The sequence below is a fragment of the Microtus oregoni genome, unplaced genomic scaffold, assembly GCF_018167655.1.
Source record: "Microtus oregoni isolate MIOR12 unplaced genomic scaffold, Mior012 000014F_ref0000157, whole genome shotgun sequence".
In the NCBI taxonomy this organism is placed as follows: Eukaryota; Metazoa; Chordata; class Mammalia; order Rodentia; family Cricetidae; genus Microtus; species Microtus oregoni.
The window spans coordinates 47,268,432-47,286,801 of NW_024543073.1; positions in this window are offsets into that span (position 1 = coordinate 47,268,432).

Consider the following 18,370-nt stretch of genomic DNA (forward strand, 5'->3'; position numbering starts at 1 on the left):
ACACATGCCTGACTAACACTCAGGTACAGGAGTACAGGTCACACACAGACCTGTGTATGCATGCACCCACACTCAGATACAAGGGTACAGTCACACACAGACCTGCACATGCATGCACCCACACTCAGATACAGGTGTACAGTCACACACAGACCTGCACATGCATGCACCCACAGTCATATACAGGGGTACAGGTCACACACAGACCTGCACATGCATGCATTCACACTCACAGTCACACACAGACCTGCACATGCATGCACTCACACTCATATACAGGGGTACAGTCACACACAGACCTGCACATGCATACATCCACACCCATATACAGGGGTACAGTCACACACAGACCTGCACATGCATGCACCCACACTCAGATACAGGGGTACAGTCACACACAGACCTGCACATGCATGCACCCACACTCAGATACAGGGGTACAGTCACACACAGACCTGCACATGCATGCACCCACACTCGGATACAGGGGTACAGTCACACACAGACCTGCATATGCATGCACCCACACTCAGATACAGGGGTACAGTCACACACAGACCTGCACATGCATGCACCCACACTCAGATACAGGGGGACAGTCACACACAGCCCTGCACATGCATGCACCCACACTCAGATACAGGGGTACAGGTCACACAGACCTGCACATGCATTCATCCACAGCCATATACAGGGGTACAGTCACACACAGACCTGCACATGCATGCACCTGATGGAGGAAGGTCATTGGCCAATAAAGGCACTGCCCTGGCCCATTTTATTGGTTAGAGGATAGGTGGGAGGAGTAAACAGAACAGAACGCTGGGAGGAAGAGGAAGTGAGCTCAGAGTCTCCACAGCTCTCCTCTAGGGAGCAGATGCCTGAGAGAGACGCCATGCCCCGCTCCTGGGATGAAGCTCCGACCCAGGATGGACTAGGCTAGAATCTTCCCGGTAAGCGCACCTTAGGGTGCTACACACAGATGATTAGAAATGGGCTAAATTAATATGTGAGAATTAGCCTAGAAGAGAATGGGCCAAGCAGTGATTAAAAGAATACAGTGTCCATGTAATTATTTCGGGGCATAAGCTAGCCGGGCAGGCGGCTGGGGTGTTGGGGACGCAGCCCCGCCGCCCCTATTACTACATGCACCCACACTCAGATACAGGGGTACAGTCACACACAGACCTGCACATGCATTCATCCACACCCATATACAGGGGTACAGTCACACACAGACCTGCACATGCATGCACCCACAGCCATATACAGGGGTACAGTCACACACAGACCTGCACATGCATGCACCCACACTCAGATACAGGGGTACAGTCACACACAGACCTGCACATGCATGCATCCACACCCATATACAGGGGTACAGTCACACACAGACCTGCACATGCATGCACCCACACTCAGATACAGGGGTACAGTCACACACAGACCTGCACATGCATGCACCCACACTCAGATACAGGGGTACAGTCACACACAGACCTGCACATGCATGCACCCACACCCATATACAGGGGTACAGTCACACACAGCCCTGCACATGCATGCACCCACACCCATATACAGGGGTACAATCACACACAGACCTGCACATGCATGCATCTACACTCAGATAAGGGGTACAGTAACACAGACCTGCACATGCATGCACCCACACTCAGATATAGGGGTACAGTCACACACAGACCTGCACATGCATGCACCCACACTCAGATACAGGGGTACAGTCACACACAGACCTGCACATGCATGCACCCACACTCAGATACAGGGGTACAGTCACACACAGACCTGCACATGCATGCACCCACACTCAGATTCAGGGGTACAGTCACACACAGACCTGCACATGCATGCACCCACACTCAGATTCAGGGGTACAGTCACACACAGACCTGCACATGCATGCACCCACACTCAGATACAGGGGTACAGTCACACACAGACCTGCACATGCATTCATCCACACCCATATACAGGGGTACAGTCACACACAGACCTGCACATGCATGCATCCACACCCATATACAGGGGTACAGTCACACACAGACCTGCACATGCATGCACCCACACTCAGATACAGGGGTACAGTCACACACAGACCTGCACATGCATGCATCCACACCCATATACAGGGGTACAGTCACACACAGACCTGCACATGCATGCACCCACACTCAGATACAGGGGTACAGTCACACACAGACCTGCACATGCATGCACCCACACTCGGATACAGGGGTACAGTCACACACAGACCTGCACATGCATGCACCCACAGTCATATACAGGGGTACAGTCACACACAGACCTGCACATGCATGCACCCACACTCAGATACAGGGGTACAGGTCACACACAGACCTGCACATGCATGCACCCACACTCAGATACAGGGGTACAGTCACACACACACCTGCACATGCATGCACCCACACTCAGATAAAGGGGTACAGTCACACACAGACCTGCACATGCATGCACCCACACCCATATACAGGGTTACAGGTCACACACACCTGCACATGCATGCACCCACATTCAGATACAGGGGTACAGTCACAGACAGACCTGCATATGCATGCACCCACACTCAAATACAGGGGTACAGTCACACACACACCTGCACATGCATGCACCCACATTCAGATACAGGGTTACAGTCACACACACACCTGCACATGCATGCACCCACAGCCATATACAGGGGTACATGTCACACACAGACCTGCACATGCATGCACCCACACTCGGATACAGGGGTACAGTCACACACAGACCTGCATATGCATGCACCCACACTCAGATACAGGAACGCAGATCACACACAAATATCGCTGACACACAAATAGATAGGCAATAGGTGATAATACTTCAGTTTCTTGTTCTGGAATCCTGTGGGTAGAAATTTACATCTCCCTAATAATATTTATATTACTGTTTTGAGTCTATGTGTTACTTTCATTGGTTAATAAATAAACTGCCTTGGCTTTTTGATAGGGCAGAATTCAGATAGGTGGAGTAGTCTGAACAGAATGCTGGGAGAAAGAAAACAGAGTCAGGCAGACGCCATGACTCTCTTCTCCGAGACGGACGCTGGTTAGACTCATGCCTGTAAGCCACGGTCAAGTTGCAATACAAATATTAGAAATGGGTTAGATCAATATGTGATAGTTAGCCAATAAGGAACTGGAGATAATGGGCCAGGCAGTGTTTAAATGAATACAATTTGTGTGTTGTTATTTCGGTGTTAAGCTAGCCATGCAGGAACCGGGTGGGACAGTCCTTTCCCCTTTTACAACAACTGATTTTAAATATTTATTATGTGGTATATAATACTATATTTATTATAAGGGTCACATAATCTACTTGAATATTGAGTTAAATCAACCAATTCATGGCTGCTCTTTCTTCAAAAAAAAAAAGGAAAGAAAGAAACACTAGTAATTTTATAGTTTATATTTCAGGTACAATTTTATCACTTTTTTTTTTACTTTGCCTAGTGGAACCCTCTAGTCACAATTTACACACTTTCTCATCATAGAATCTCTAACGATAAAGAGTGAACGTTGGTCTCCCAGGGTCTTTTTATAGCACGAAGATACACATTTCTTCTTCAAAAGCAGTTTAGAGGCATGCTCTCACTGTGTAGCCCAGGACGGCACCCAACTGGAGTTGCTACACTCTCACTCAGGAGTGTGAGGTTATAAAAGCACACTCACACCTCGCCTTTAAAACCCCCATTGAAGACCTGACCAGAACTGGACAGTTGGCAAACGCTCACAGACAAACAGATAATGTGCACAATGATATGTATGGGCAAATATTTTAAACAATTCATCCATCAGAAAACCTGGTAAAATTGTTGCCATATTTGTCTTGAGGCTTTGAATAGTTCCCAAGACACTGTGACTTTCTTTATGCCCCGGCTTTGGAATGCACTGGCCGTGAAGGTTTTCTGAAGGTGTTCCAGCCATCAAATAAGCATTTGCTGGAACAGGGCAGTGGTGGTGCAGCTTTTAATCCCAGCACTCGGTAGGCAGAGACAGATATCTGCCATTTTGAGGCCAGCCTTGTCTACAAAGTAAGTTCTAGTACATTCAGGGCTGTTGCACAGAGAAACTCTATCTCAAAAAACAAAAACAAAAATAAATAAACAAAAACCCCCAAGCCAACCAAGCAAACAAAAAGAGCATTTAATGAGCACGTGCTTCTGATTAGCGCTTAACTACGGGAAACCATGCGTCCTTTTCCTTGGTTGTGAACCCCCTTGCTTAGAATGCCCGACCTTCTTCTATATGCCTGATGAAACTGTCTCTCGTCCTGTCATCTTCACTCATTCTATGCCACCTCTTGCCTTGCTGAGAAGACATCAGGTGTTTCTTCCTTTGATGAAGTAACCCTTCCTCAAGCAGCCTAGCAGCAGGGGTGTGAATGGGATGTGGGTGGCAGAATAAGAGGATGTGCAAAATGGCATCTTAAAGAAGGATCTCCTGCTAGCAGCTAGGTTAAATCTCCTGTGGTCTCTCAGCACTTCCCTAAGTGTGCACAATGTTCAGGGATTCACCTCCTGGAGCACAGCCATGATGTGTCCAGAGCCAGTTGGCGAGATACTGTCCTAGAACATTGTGTCCACTTGTACCACCACACTGCGCCTCCAGTGTGTGTGTGTGTGTGTGTGTGTGTGTGTGTGTGTGTGTGACTTGTAAGTCCTCCTTGTTGCTCAACAGGACAGTCTGGTGACCAGAGAGTGTCTTTTATTCCATTTGGGATTTTGCAGTGTTTAACAGGTAAGACACACTCCAGCCAGAGGCTGGTAGACATAAGAATATTTTATACATTTGATTGCACGATGCTGGCGTAGGACACTGTTCCTCATGGCTTATTCTCTCTTGTCCTTTATTCTTCAAGCATTGAACATGATTCCCAAGTCAATACCAAGTGCATAAATGATTATGGGAATAAATATTAGATACAAACCTCACCTTTGACTCCCGACTCCTTTATGACATGGTTGTGACTCAGAATCTTAGTGACTGGCATAGACTAGCATAAATGTTACTAATGTTCTATGTCAATATTCCAACTGACCCTGCTATCTAGAAAGATGACTGTTTACGCTGTAACGTGTAAGCATGCACCAAGTGCTGCAGTGGTCTGCGGTGTTACACACCTACAGTTTCTAGACTGTTTACGTTGTAACATGTAAGCATGGGGCTTTGCACACTGGGCTAGCAAAACTTCCCCAGTAGAACCGGGGGTGTGAGTCAGAGGTAGAGCCCCTGCCTAGAATCCTCCAGTGAGGGGTGTGGGTGTGTCTCAGCGTTAGAGGGTTACCACAGCCTGTGTGAGGCCCTGAGCTCCTCCTCAGCATACAGAAAGTTCATGAGAGTTCATAACCACTTGACCTGCCTGGAGCTGTGCAGCGCTCTGTGAAGTGTAGAATCAGGAAATGATTGCTTTTTCTTTCCTTTCGGGGTGGATGGCGCTCAGGGCCTCACATGAGCTGGGTAGTGCAGCAGACTGTCCTGGGCCGTGCTGTGGGCCTGGGTATTGGTCCCAGCAACTGCAGTGCCGATCCTAACCAGTTCTGCACTCTTCCACTTTGATCCTCTCCTTAGAGAGAACCAGGGCTCCGGGGTCCCCATGTCTGGTCCCAACCTGTCCACCACCAGGCCAATCCAGCAGGACCTGGGTCGCCAGGACTTGCCACTGGCCGAGGACCTTGACAACATGAAGAATAACAAGTTGGCCACCGAGGAACCTGTCAGTCCCCACGACAGCCTGGGCCACAGTGGCCTTCCCCCAAGCCCCACCAAGATCGGGAACAGCACCAACCCTGGTCCCACCTTGGCCACCAACTCCCAGAATGCTGCCAGCCACAGGATGCCCAACAACCCGGGCAACCCGTCCAACCCTGGCCCCCCCAAAACCCCCGAGAACAGCCTTATCGTCACCAACCCCAGCAGCACTCAGCCCAACTCAGCGAAGACTGCCAGGAAACCCGAGCACATGGCGGTGGAGATCCCCCCAGCCTGCTTGCCCCCCAACCACACTGTGGTCCAAGGTGAGGAGTTGCAGGGTTGCTGGGCCGTTTTCTCCACAGTCCCTGCTCACAGTCTTGGGAGGAAGAAACACTAGACCCTGTGTGCAGCCCTCAGTGGACTTGGCCTGTGGCCATGCTCCACACCCCACCTTCCCTCCACAGAGCCCACACTACCACAGGGGAGAAAGGAATCCCCAAGTGGAAACTGGGGGCCTGGGGACAGTGCAGCTGGAAGCATCATCATTCTAAATGGTGTAAATCATTGTAAATGGCACAGTGAGCAAGGAAGGAGCTGGGGGCCTGGCCCGGTTGGTAGAATGCTTGCCTAGACACACTCCAGCACCACAGACAGCCTACAGTAATGGTGAGTGGGGGTAGGAAGTTCACAAGTTCAAGGCCACCCTTAACTACACAGTGGCCTTAAGGCCAGCCAGGACCCCATGTCTGTTAACAAGGATAATGTCTGTTTATCCCAGTGTCTATGTCTCTCGGAACCGCTGTTGCTGAAGCACACACTTAGGAGCGTTTGCATGCTCTTCTCTCTCCTGGTGACCAGATGGCTCATGCACCAGTGTGGCCCATTTGGATCGGCCTCACTCCTCTGTCACCTGGGGCTCCGGCCCCTAAAGACAACTGCGTACATTCCTGTGAGGAGTGAGTCAGTTTTGGGTTTGGGGTTGCTGTTTTGAGGTAGCATCTCACTGTATAGCCCAAGCCTAAGCTAGAAGTGACCCTCCTGTCTCTCTTTCCCTGTGGTGGCAGAATTACAGGTGTGTGCCACCACAGCTGACTTCCCTGTGGTGTGTCTTGATAATAAACTAAATTTACTAGTTTTTGGATGAAGAAACAGACCCCCGGGGAGGTTCAGCCTGTCCACAAACAACCACACAGGGCTGTGGAGCCTGCAGTCAGAACTGGGTGTTCTCACAGGGTCTGAGTTCTCTACTCTGTGGGCAGCTGCCCCATGCAGGTCCTAGTCACATCAGAAAATCTAAGGGAACGGAGGCACCATTGCTCTGTAGAGTGGGAGCTGATATTCTAGGGCCAGTTCACTGGCAGCTGTGTGACCTTGGACTAACCACTTTACTTCCCTGTGCCCAGATTCCCTTCTCTGTCAGGTGGTGGGCAAAGGCACCAAGCCCACAGGGTCGGGTGACACCTGGTGTACAGGAAGCTCTTTCCCCAGTGTCCTATGCTTAGCATTGGCTCCAGGAATGACCAGGAGTCCAGAGCTTTGTGGGTAAAGAGGAACCCATGTTTATCCTTGTTGCAACAGTAAACAAAAATGCTAACCCAGACCCACTGCCAAAGAAAGAGGAAGAGAAGAAGGAGGAAGAGGAGGCAGACCCCGGGGAGGATGGCCCAAAACCCATGCCGCCCTACAGCTCCATGTTCATCCTCTCCACCACCAACCCGTGAGTATGGGAGCAGAGGCCTGGCCAGGCTCCCCGGGTGGGCGGGGAAGCAGTGGAAGATTATTCTCTTCAGCACCATCTTGAGTCTTGAGGCCCTCAGTAGTCCCTCTTGCTTATTAACTCATAGGAGATAAAAACTTGTCATAACATACTATCCTGGAAAAGACCCCTTCCTGCCGTGAGATGGAAAGCACTGCCGTAATACCGACCTGTGCCCTGCTGGGACAGGTGTCCTTTAGGAATTGCTGCCTTGTGCTGTCCACGACCTGCACGACCTGTGTGGCAGTCGTGCCTCTGAATTCTGTGAATAACCATTGCGCCACACAGATGTGGACTCTGGACCCTTGCATGTCAGCTTTTTTCTAAAGTTCAGTTTTCTCCTTTACTAAACAAATGTCTAAGTGGCACTTACTGTCAAGTATTGTTCAAGTACTTTATAAATTTACAGAACAGCCACTTAGCATTGGTGCAGTGAAAGCGGGTGAGGCTTGAGCCAGAACAGGCTGCTTCTAACAGCACAGGTTTTCTTGTTTGGGTGGTCCTGGGGGTGGATTAGGCTTTGTGCGTGCTAGGCAAGCACTCCGCCAGCTAAGCCGCAGCTCAGGTTTTCTGCTCGTGGTGGAAGTGATGGGATTTGTTTTGAGTTTTGTTTTTAATTTTATTTATCATTGGGGTGTGTGTGTGTGTGTGTGTGTGTGTTTGCCATGGCTCCTGTGTGGAGGCCAGGAGACCCTGGAGTCATTGTTCTCCTTCCATCTCCATGTGGGTCCCAGGGATTGGACACTGGGCACAGGTTAGCAGGGAGAGCACCTTTACAGCTCACTGGCCCTTGTCTTTTGTTTTGTTTTGCACATGTATTGTTAATGTTGTATTTGTGTGTGTGTGTGTGTGTGTGTGTGTGTCTTGTTTTTAGTGTGTGTGATTTGCTGATGTGTGTATTTTGTCCTGTATGTGTGTGTGTTTTGAGTGTGTGTAATTTGTTTTCAGACCAGATCTGACTCTGTGACCACACTGGCCCTGAACTCATAACATAGTCCAGATGTCCTGAACTCTTAGTGATTCCTCAGCCACATCCTCCCTGGCTCAGATTACTGACAGGAGACACTACTCTCGGTTTCTTTCTTTAGACTAGAATATTTCACACATGGAAAACCTAGCCTTGAAACGGCTCTGTGGGTAGAGAGGCTGCGAAGCCTGCCAACCTGAGTTCAGTTCCCAGGACCCACAGAATCAGCTCTCACAAATTGTCCTTTGCTCTGTACAGGCAAGCCTTGGCACTGCCACCATCCCCCACACAGATAAATAATGTAATTAACTAAAAGAATAAAAGTGAAGTCTTTCTATGTCCTGCAGAATCATTACTAGTAGTGATTCCACTAGCTTCGGAACCAAGTAGTTCAGTTGTTTGGAGGGTAGGAACTCTTCCACAGGCAACAGGACCTGAGTAGCTGAGGGTTTCCAGCTGCACTGGACTATGGGACCCACCCAGCGCCCCGTGGAGAGTCCTTGACAGATGGTCTGGGTTCTGGGTGGGGCAATGGAATTGGACGTGTTGGTGAGCGGAGGGGAAGGGCCCAAGAGCCTGCAATCTGAGTGGCTCCCTGCTCCGCCCACAGCCTTCGCCGGCTGTGCCATTACATCCTGAACCTGCGCTACTTCGAGATGTGCATCCTCATGGTTATTGCCATGAGCAGCATAGCGCTGGCCGCCGAGGATCCTGTGCAGCCCAACGCGCCCCGCAACAACGTGAGTCCTGGCTCTGCTCCCCATCTGAAACAACAGACGAGACAGACATTTGCCTCTGAGCCACCCCTCAGTCCCATTGTATGACTAGTGGGACTCTTATCCTAAGGGAGGCAGGAGCCTGACTCGGGTGGTCATAAGCACCTCTGCTGGTCAGGTTCAGTAATTATCACCCCTTGAACCTGTAGCTCCTGCCTCCCCACCACACACCACCCAAGGTGTTCTATGTGGTTCCTGATGCTGGAAGCAGGAACAGAGGCCATTTTTGCTAATCCAGACAGAAACAACTAGAGCCCAACTCTGGGCAGGATGGTGGAGAGAGCAAGGGGAGGGTCCATCATCCCAGACTGAGTGGTGCCCTCAAAGTGAAAGAGAGAGAGCCAGATGGCCAGGTGGCCCCAGCATTTAGAAGATACTCCTGGAAACAGGAGAGCCCTGAGTGTGGACACTGGCCCGTCTACCCCATCACTCCAAGGACAGTCACCCCCACGGTGGAATGGACTCCTCCAAGGCCCTCTTAGTCCACAGGCTGCTTGGAGTACTTGAAACAGGCACTCTTGGTGACCAGCCCTCAGCAGGGTAAATCGGTAGGATTTACCGCCATCTGCTGGACACTTTGATTCACAACCTACACATCTTTAGTCCTGCCTGGTAGTGGCTCCTGGGTAGAAGCTGTGCTTCTGGGGAATTTTCAGTGTTCCCACACCCAGTGGGCAACTGGTAGACTTACTAGGAGTTGAGCAAGCCTGTGATTGGGTTCCTTGGCCTTTTTTTGTCCGTGCAGGTGCTGCGGTATTTTGACTATGTTTTCCCAGGCACCTTTACCTTTGAGATGGTGATCAAGGTAAGAACAGTACTGGGGACATCCACAGACCTTTGAGAAGAAAAAAGCTCAATCCAAGAGTACATGTGCTGAGTGTGTGTGAGGGGAATTCACCAGACAGAGGGGTGGAGAGAGGGAGGGAGGAGCGGGGAGGGCAGGGAAGGACTTTAGTGTACACATCAAAGGAAGTGAGAGCTGTGGAGAGCTCTGGGACTCTGCATGAGCGCTCTCAAGCACCCTCAGATGACAGATGAGGGGATTGTCAGGGACCAAGTAGGCCATGATGAGGCCAGCAACCACAGATCACAGCAGAAGTAAGAGGTAGACAGAGTCTTGGGAGGCTCCAAATACAGTGTACAAGGCTTCCTGGTGCATGATATCCTGTGGGATTCAGGCAGAGCACACTCTGATGCTTGTTCTTGAGGGCTTCAGAGTCAGGTCAGGCTCCCTTTCCTCAGAAGGACCACCTGTCATTCCAGGAGGGTGTTATCCTACTGAAGGGTTGGGGGCTCTGAACAAGCTCTTCTCTCCCTCTAGATGATCGACCTGGGCCTTGTCTTGCATCAGGGGTCCTACTTCCGTGACCTCTGGAACATTCTGGATTTCATAGTGGTCAGTGGGGCCCTGGTGGCCTTTGCCTTCACGTAAGTCTCCATGAAAGGCTCCCCACCCCAAGTCTGAGTCCCGCTGTCAGATGTGGGTCATATTCCGGAGTTCTGAGACGGGAATGAGAGCTGTGGGCCAGTGGGGGTGGGGGATGGGCAGGGTATGCCCAGTGGTGCTGCAACTGGCTTTGTGCATGCCATCACCATTAAGGAAGGAAGGAAGGAAGGAAGGAAGGAAGGAAGGAAGGAAGGAAGGGACCAGGGCCACCTTCTACTCCTCCCACTGCAAGGAGGTGGCCTCTTGCTGTGCTGCCTCTGGTATTCCTGCCTCTGGGGACATCTCATCTCCCTGCCCACAACCTCCCTACATGTTGTCTCTTTGGGGTGCCCCTGAAAGGGCAATCAGAAAGTAAGTGTGCATGAGATCTTATCCCCACTGTTCCCCAAGACTCCTCACCATACACCTGGTGGCCTACTTCTATGTGTCTCTGTCCTCCCAAGGCTCCTAGGATGCCCTGCCCTCAGCAAGGTGGAGGTTTCCCAAGATCAAGTTCTTGGTGCAGGAGAATATGCTGATCCACAGGTCCAAGCTCTTTATGATGATGAAGTACTGTGTCTATGTCACCAAACAGCTTTAAATGCTTGAAATAGGATACAAGATCCAGCAAAAAGGATTGAATCATATACCAGGATTAGGCAGGGAAAGAGAGAACACTTTATTGACTTTTTGCAAAGATTAATTAAGGCTCTGGACATAGGGGTAACAGACCCAGAAGCTAGACGAATACTTCTTGAATCTCTAGCTTTTGAGAATGCAAACATAGAATGCAAAAAGATAATTGGGCCTTTAAAGTCTAGATCAGCACCTATGGATGAATGGATTTAGCATACGATGAATGTTGAGACGTTTAGCTATAATGATGAATCTTGGTTAGGAGAAGCAATTTCCAAAGCAATGAGAAGACATCAAACTGCCAGGTGTTTTAATTGTGGTAAATTAGGACATTTTCAAAGGGATTGTACCAAAGAATTTCTAGGAATAATATCTCTTTTGGGAATGAAAAAATAGGAGACCTCGGCCTTCAGGTATATGTAGGAGATTCGGTAAAGGCTGACATTGGTCCAACGAATGCAGGTCAACAACAGACAGACAAGGCAACCCGATACCATCGGGAAACTCCTTGAGGGGCCTCTCACAGGACCCCAAGCCAACAGTGGCCCAGTCATTCCCAGTCACAGTGGAGAACGTGCCTCACCAAGAAAATTAAAAGCTCCAATTTCTGCTGTAAAAAGTAATACTGGTCTAAATGATGAATTATGCATGGAGGATGAATCAAAAAACCCAGTAGGACAGAGTAAATGTATATTTTGGCAGACTTCTATTAATGATCAAAGGCCAAAGCTAAGAGTCTGTATAAATGGCACTTTTATTGAAGGCTTATTAGACACAGGTGTGGATGTAAGTATCATTACTCCAGAATCTCGGCATCCGAATAGACCTCTTCAAGAGGTAGATGTTCAGTTCCTGGGAATTGGGACCCTATCTCGTGTAAAACAAAGCAAAAGATGGGTTGAATGCATAGAGCCCGAAGGGCAAATAGGAAGACTAAGGCCATATATAGCCAATATTGCAATAAATTTATGGGGCCGAGACCTGCTACAGCAATGGAATACCCAGATTAACATTTCTGTGGTTCTAGGAACTCATAATTCTGGGAAGGATATGATGAGGTATTATGGAAAAAGGTCACCAGCCATTCAGGCTGTACAAGAACATACAGCAAATACCAAACTTTTAGAGCTACCAACAGCCCTAACTTTAAAATGGCTAACTGAGTAGCCAATATGGATCAAACAGTGGCCTCTAGCTGAAGATAAATTACAGGCATTGGAACAGCTGGTGCAAGAGCAACTAGATGCCCACCATATTAAAGAATCAACCAGCCCTTGGAATTCTCCTGTGTTTGTTGTAAAAAAGAAATCTGGTAAATGGAGAATAGTGACAGATCTAAGAGCTGTCAACAAAGTAATTCAACCTATGGGCCCACTACAATCTGGAATTCCTTTGCCTTCTCTATTACCAAAAGGATGGCCTCTTATAGTTATTGATTTGAAAGATTGTTTTTTTACTATACCATTACAAGAAAAGGATAGAGAAAAATTCGCCTTCACAGTGCCTACTTATAATAATTCTCAGCCTACTAGGAGATATCAATGGACTATCCTCCCACAGGGGATGCTCAATAGTCCTACATTGTGCCAATATTTTGTAAGTAAGCCATTGGAAATAATTCGTAAGCAATTTCCCAAGTCCATAATTTATCAATACACGGATAACATTTTGTTGTCTGATTCAAATAAAGATACTTTAGAAAGGATGTTTGAAGAAGTAAAGAAAGTCTTGCCTAAATGGGGATTACAAATTGCCCCGAAAAGGTTCAAAGAGGAAATTCTATTAATTACCTAGGTTACAGAATAGGGTTAGAGAAAATTAAAACGCAAAAGGCACAAATTAGGAGAGACTGGTTAAAGACTCTTATAGACTTCCAAAGATTGTTAGGAGACATTTCCAGTCTACAACCAGCTATTGGGATAACACCTGACCTAATAGTTCATTTAAACAAAACCTTAGATGGTGATAAAGATTTGAATAGTCCAAGAAAACTGACAGCTGAAGCAGAAAAGGAACTGACAATGATTGAGGAAAAATTACAGGAGGCACATGTGGATAGGGTGAACCCAAATCTTAGCTGCATCCTAGTCATATTGCCTTCCAGAATTTCTCCTACAGGGATTCTAATGCAGAGGGAAGATATTATTTTAGAGTGGATATTTATACCTAATAAACCAATTAAAAAATTAAAAACTTATGTGGAAAAAGTCTCTGAATTAATTATAAAAGGTAAGCTGAGACTTCGTCAACTAGCAGGTATAGACCCAGCAAAAATTATAGTGCCTTTTACTACTGAAGAAATAAAAAAGGTTATGGGAAGACAATGAACCATGGCAAAGAGCTTGTGCTAAATTTCTGGAGAAATTAATAGCAACTGTTGTAGGAGCTGCGGGCCTGCTTTTTGTCCAGCCCAACTCCCACGCGGTTAGCTTTATACCTGAAATAACAACACACAAACTATATTCATTTAAACACTGCCTGGCCCATTATATCTAGCCTCTTCTCAGCTAACTCTCACACCTGGACTAGCCCATTTCTAATAATCTGTGTAGCACCCCAAGGTGCATTTACCGGGAAGATTCTAGCCTACGTCCATCCTGGGTCGGAGCTTCATCGCATCTGCTCTGGAGCACTTATATCTAGCCTCTTCTAGGCTAATTCTCATTATTAATTTATCCCATTTCTAATAATCTGTGTAGCACTGCTAGGTGTGCTTACCGGGAAAGATTCAGCATGTCTGACCTGGTGGCTTGCTTCATCACGTCTGACTCTGAGAGGAGCTGCCCTGCATCTGAGCTCACTTCCTCTTCCTCCTAGCATTCTGTTCTGTTTACTCCATCCACCTATGTTCTAACCTATGAGCGTGCATCAATGGAAAAAACAGGACTGTCATATCCTGCCATGACAGGGTAAGATAGTTTTGACAAGTTTCTTGCCTTTTAAAATGGTATGTCAGTTATGTTAGGCCTTAGCCAAAGTTGGTTGCTTCAATGCTGCAAACGTGGCCTTGGGTGATTGCCCAGGTAGCTAGTTGTCCCTGTGATTTGTTGCATGTTTTGGAAGTTGTTTGATTGCACTTCCTAATTTACTCAGGTAACATTATTTCCCTTCTCAGATCTTTGATGGGGTTGAAGAGTATATAAATGTAGTTACTTTCCACTCATGACTTGGCCAAGCTATTTATTATACAAGACCTAAGGTAGTTAGAATAGGATATTTGTACATATTGTATATGATTCCGTAGTAGGTTTAGAATTCTCTTACTTAAACAAAAGGGGGAGGTGTTGTGGGAGATCCTTCCGCTCCTCCAGCCAATAGTCGCTGAGATACCAGCCCATTGGGGCGTGGTCTCTCTCCCTTTAAAAAAGCAGCCACTTCCCTCCTCACTCTCTCTTACTTCCTGCTCCACCTCTGGCAACAAGATTCCCTTCCTGATTGCGCAGAGAGCTGTTGTCTGGGACGGTGATCTGTAAGTTTTTTCCCCTTTAAATAAATAACCATTCTATTAATCATAATTCCAAACTGGTGTGGGATTGTTTGTGATTTACGCCTTCACCTTCAAATTATTTTTTATATTTGTGAGGTTTTCTTTAGTATTCCTGCTAGGATTTTAGTTATGGTTAGATTTAGACTTTGGCTGGTGTTAGAAATAGGGTTAGATACAAACTTAAACATGGATCTATGGGAGCATTAAATTTAAAGTTCATGTGATTAGGGTTAGGAATAGAGATTGGTGTAACACTGGTATAAGGTATAGTTACTGTTAAAAATGGTTTATAGTTAGTTATAGTCCTAGTTTTACACTGGGTTATATGACCAGTTAGGGTCATTTAATTCTTATTGAGAGATAGTTCCCTAGGACAATGGTACATGGTTTCTAACAATGTTTATTCTAGAGTGTCTTTTCAAGAGTGTTTATAAACAGCCTCACACAGGGAGCTTATCTTTTCCTAACCAAGCCTGTAAGAAGAGACAAAGTCTCCCTCCAGGTTAGCTTATGGTTCTCTAGAGGAGACTGGAAATTCTAAGTGTGCCTACTGTACCTGAAGCACGTAAGTGGCCTCTTTACATAAGCCTTTGGGAGTTGAACACAAGGGCCACCAATGCAAGCATGCTCCTGTTTGTTCTGACTGCTGTCTTATGAGTAAATGTGGCCTGTGGTTCATGTCTTCTGCTAACACCTAAGGACTGAGGAAGTTAAAAGGCCAGCTTAAGCATTGGTCCCCTTACTATTGCTGTAACAGAATTCCTGAGATAATTGACTACTAAGAGAAAGGAGTATTCTAGCTTGCCAACTACAAGGTTGATTGAAAGAACCTATAGATTTTAGGGCCTCTGGCATGGTTGTTAAGACAGTCACAGCAGGGTGTACAGGACCCAGAAAACAGTTGATTTTATAGCCAAGATGCAAGGGGTGACAGGAAGGGCCCATATGACAGCATGCTCCCGGGCCCTAAGGACCTACCACTTCCCCCCAGTAGCACCACCCTAGAGACCAAGCCCTTCAACATATTGGCCTTTGGGAGACATCTGTCACTCAAACCATAGCAGCTTGCACACACAGTCCTAGCTCATGCCCTTCCAGGCCTTGCCAGCCTAATAACATCCTAGGATTAGCTTCCATCCTGAAGTTGGGTCATTTCTGTATCAGGCCTGCTGCTTTTGACAACAGTAACCACATTCCCTCTAGATACTCTGGGCCATGAATGTTGCTAGGTAGCTTATTCTGGGTCTCTATCCTTCCATCTTCATTGATTAGAAGGCCGATAGCATTACATTGCTTCTCCAGTAGCAGCTACATTCACAGGAAGTGGTCACTAAGGCAGTATGGGCAGTAACACTTCTTTTATCAATGCTTTTCTCTGGCCCCATTTGGGGAGATAAAGTCAGAATTTGATGCCTATGTTAGCAACACATGAAAAATCCATTCCCATGTCCCTGTCTTACATATCTAAGTTCTTTCCTCTTTGTCTGGGGTGATGGTAGTTAAGAGCACTGGCTGCTCTTCCAAAGGACTTGGGTTTTCTTCCAGTAAACACATGACAGCTCACAACCATACATAACTCCAGTTCCAGAGAATCTGATGCTCTCTTCTGTCCTCCGTGGGCAGCAAACACATGCGCGAGGCACAGACATTCCTGCAGACAACATACCCACACACATAAAAAACAAAATAAATTCTTTCCTCTATAGTATGTGAAGGAAATGTCAGGGCTTGGCTACATTCAGTGCAGAGGCCCCTGTTCAGTTAGCATGGCTTGCTGGAGTCAGGGAAGAGTGCTGGTAAGGTCTGTTAGTTTTCTGACGTTGCTGTGACCACAAAGCCTGAGTGAATTGACTTCAGGGAAGACTTATTGTGGTTCGTGGTTCCTGAGGATCCCATCCATCAGCGCAGAGAGCATGGTACGGCAGCTCAGTTGATGGCATGAGGCACACGTGGTGGAGACCCCAGAGTTCAGGGTAGGAGCCCGTGGCAGGTGTAACCCCTAAAGCCCTTGCCTTTGATTGCTTCTACCAGGGTGGCTCTATTTCCTACAGGCTCCACAGGTTCCCCAAAACAGCACCACCAGTGAGGGGGCAAACATTCAAAACTGGCATTTCAGATTCAAGCCACAACCGATGACAGAGGTTTCAACACACATACACCAGCCATGAAATACTTTGGCCTTGGCGTACACTTTCCATCCAACTTAGATTCCATGGCATGAAGGGACATAAACGACCGGCAAATAGAATTAATCAGACTAGCTTTAATATAAAATATTCATCTTTAATAAGGGGAAGAAGAGGGGAGCTTACAAAGCCAGGATTCGAGCGAAGAGCAGCAAACAAAGAGAGGACGGGGAGCACACCCACCAGATTTATAGGTAAATATTGGCCTAAGGGGTACATGCCCTACAAACAGGTGATTGGCTGGGGCTTCCCCTTCAATGGCATGTGTCCATTGGGGCACAATGCACCAAGCTCTGAAACCCTAATACTCACCTGTTTTCAGTGAACCCCGAGACAAGGACAAACTGCAGCATCTGAGCCAGGTTGTCCAGCATCACTGAGTGTGTGGAGGACACGTGAAAGGGCAACCTCTCAATGAAAGGACAGGATGTCTGGGGGCGCTGCACCCTTGGAAGGTGGAGCTGCATAGGAATAAAGTTGCAGTCTCCCAAATTATTATGCATCCTGCGGGGAGTTCCGAATTCCTGAAGTGTAGAATGTGCAGTGGGTGCTTCCTGCCATCCATCTAGCTTTACCCAAAATAATTACACGGGAACAGTTACCAATCAAGAATTAAAGTTATAATATTTATATCTATTTTATGTTTTACCATAACAAAGGAAAACTATAACTAACTATTCTTCAACTCCATCAAAAGATTCCAGAAGGATATACTATTATCTATGTAAATGAGAAGTAAGAAACTTCAAAAACTCTAGAAATGACAGAGACATCTTGCTACCTGGACAACCATCCAAAGTTCCTCTGTATGGTTGGGGCATCCATGTTCAGCCTACAGGCCCATAGTTTCCAGCAGGTATTTCCATGAAGCAAAAAGTTTCAAAGACAGTTCAGTCATTTTTTTCTGTGTCCTGCAGAATGTCTCGCAGACTCTTTCATGAATCAGGAACTCCGACGGATCATCTCACCTTTAGGCAAGTTCAGCCGTCCTCTTTCTGCAGGTTCTTTGTGTCCAGTTCATATAACAGTCCAGGCAAGAGCAGTTTTTTTGCCCAAATGGCTGGCAAACTCCATAAGGAGCCTCTTCGATGCCCATCTTCCTCTTGAAGTAGATTGGTGCTGCCAGGAGCAGACGTGTCTCATTGTCATGAAAAGCCCTAAGTTATTAAAATATCTTAAATGCCATGTTCTGTAGTCTTTGAAAGATATGAAGAATGTCTATTTAATTGAAATATATCTCTACATATCTAGAAAATCTAATTAACATGACTATAAGCTTGACTATTATTGATGATATTTTGGGGCTGTCCAAACTAAACTGCTCAAGGTGTGATTTACAGGCACTGTTTATATTAGCTGTAACATTGAAGCTGG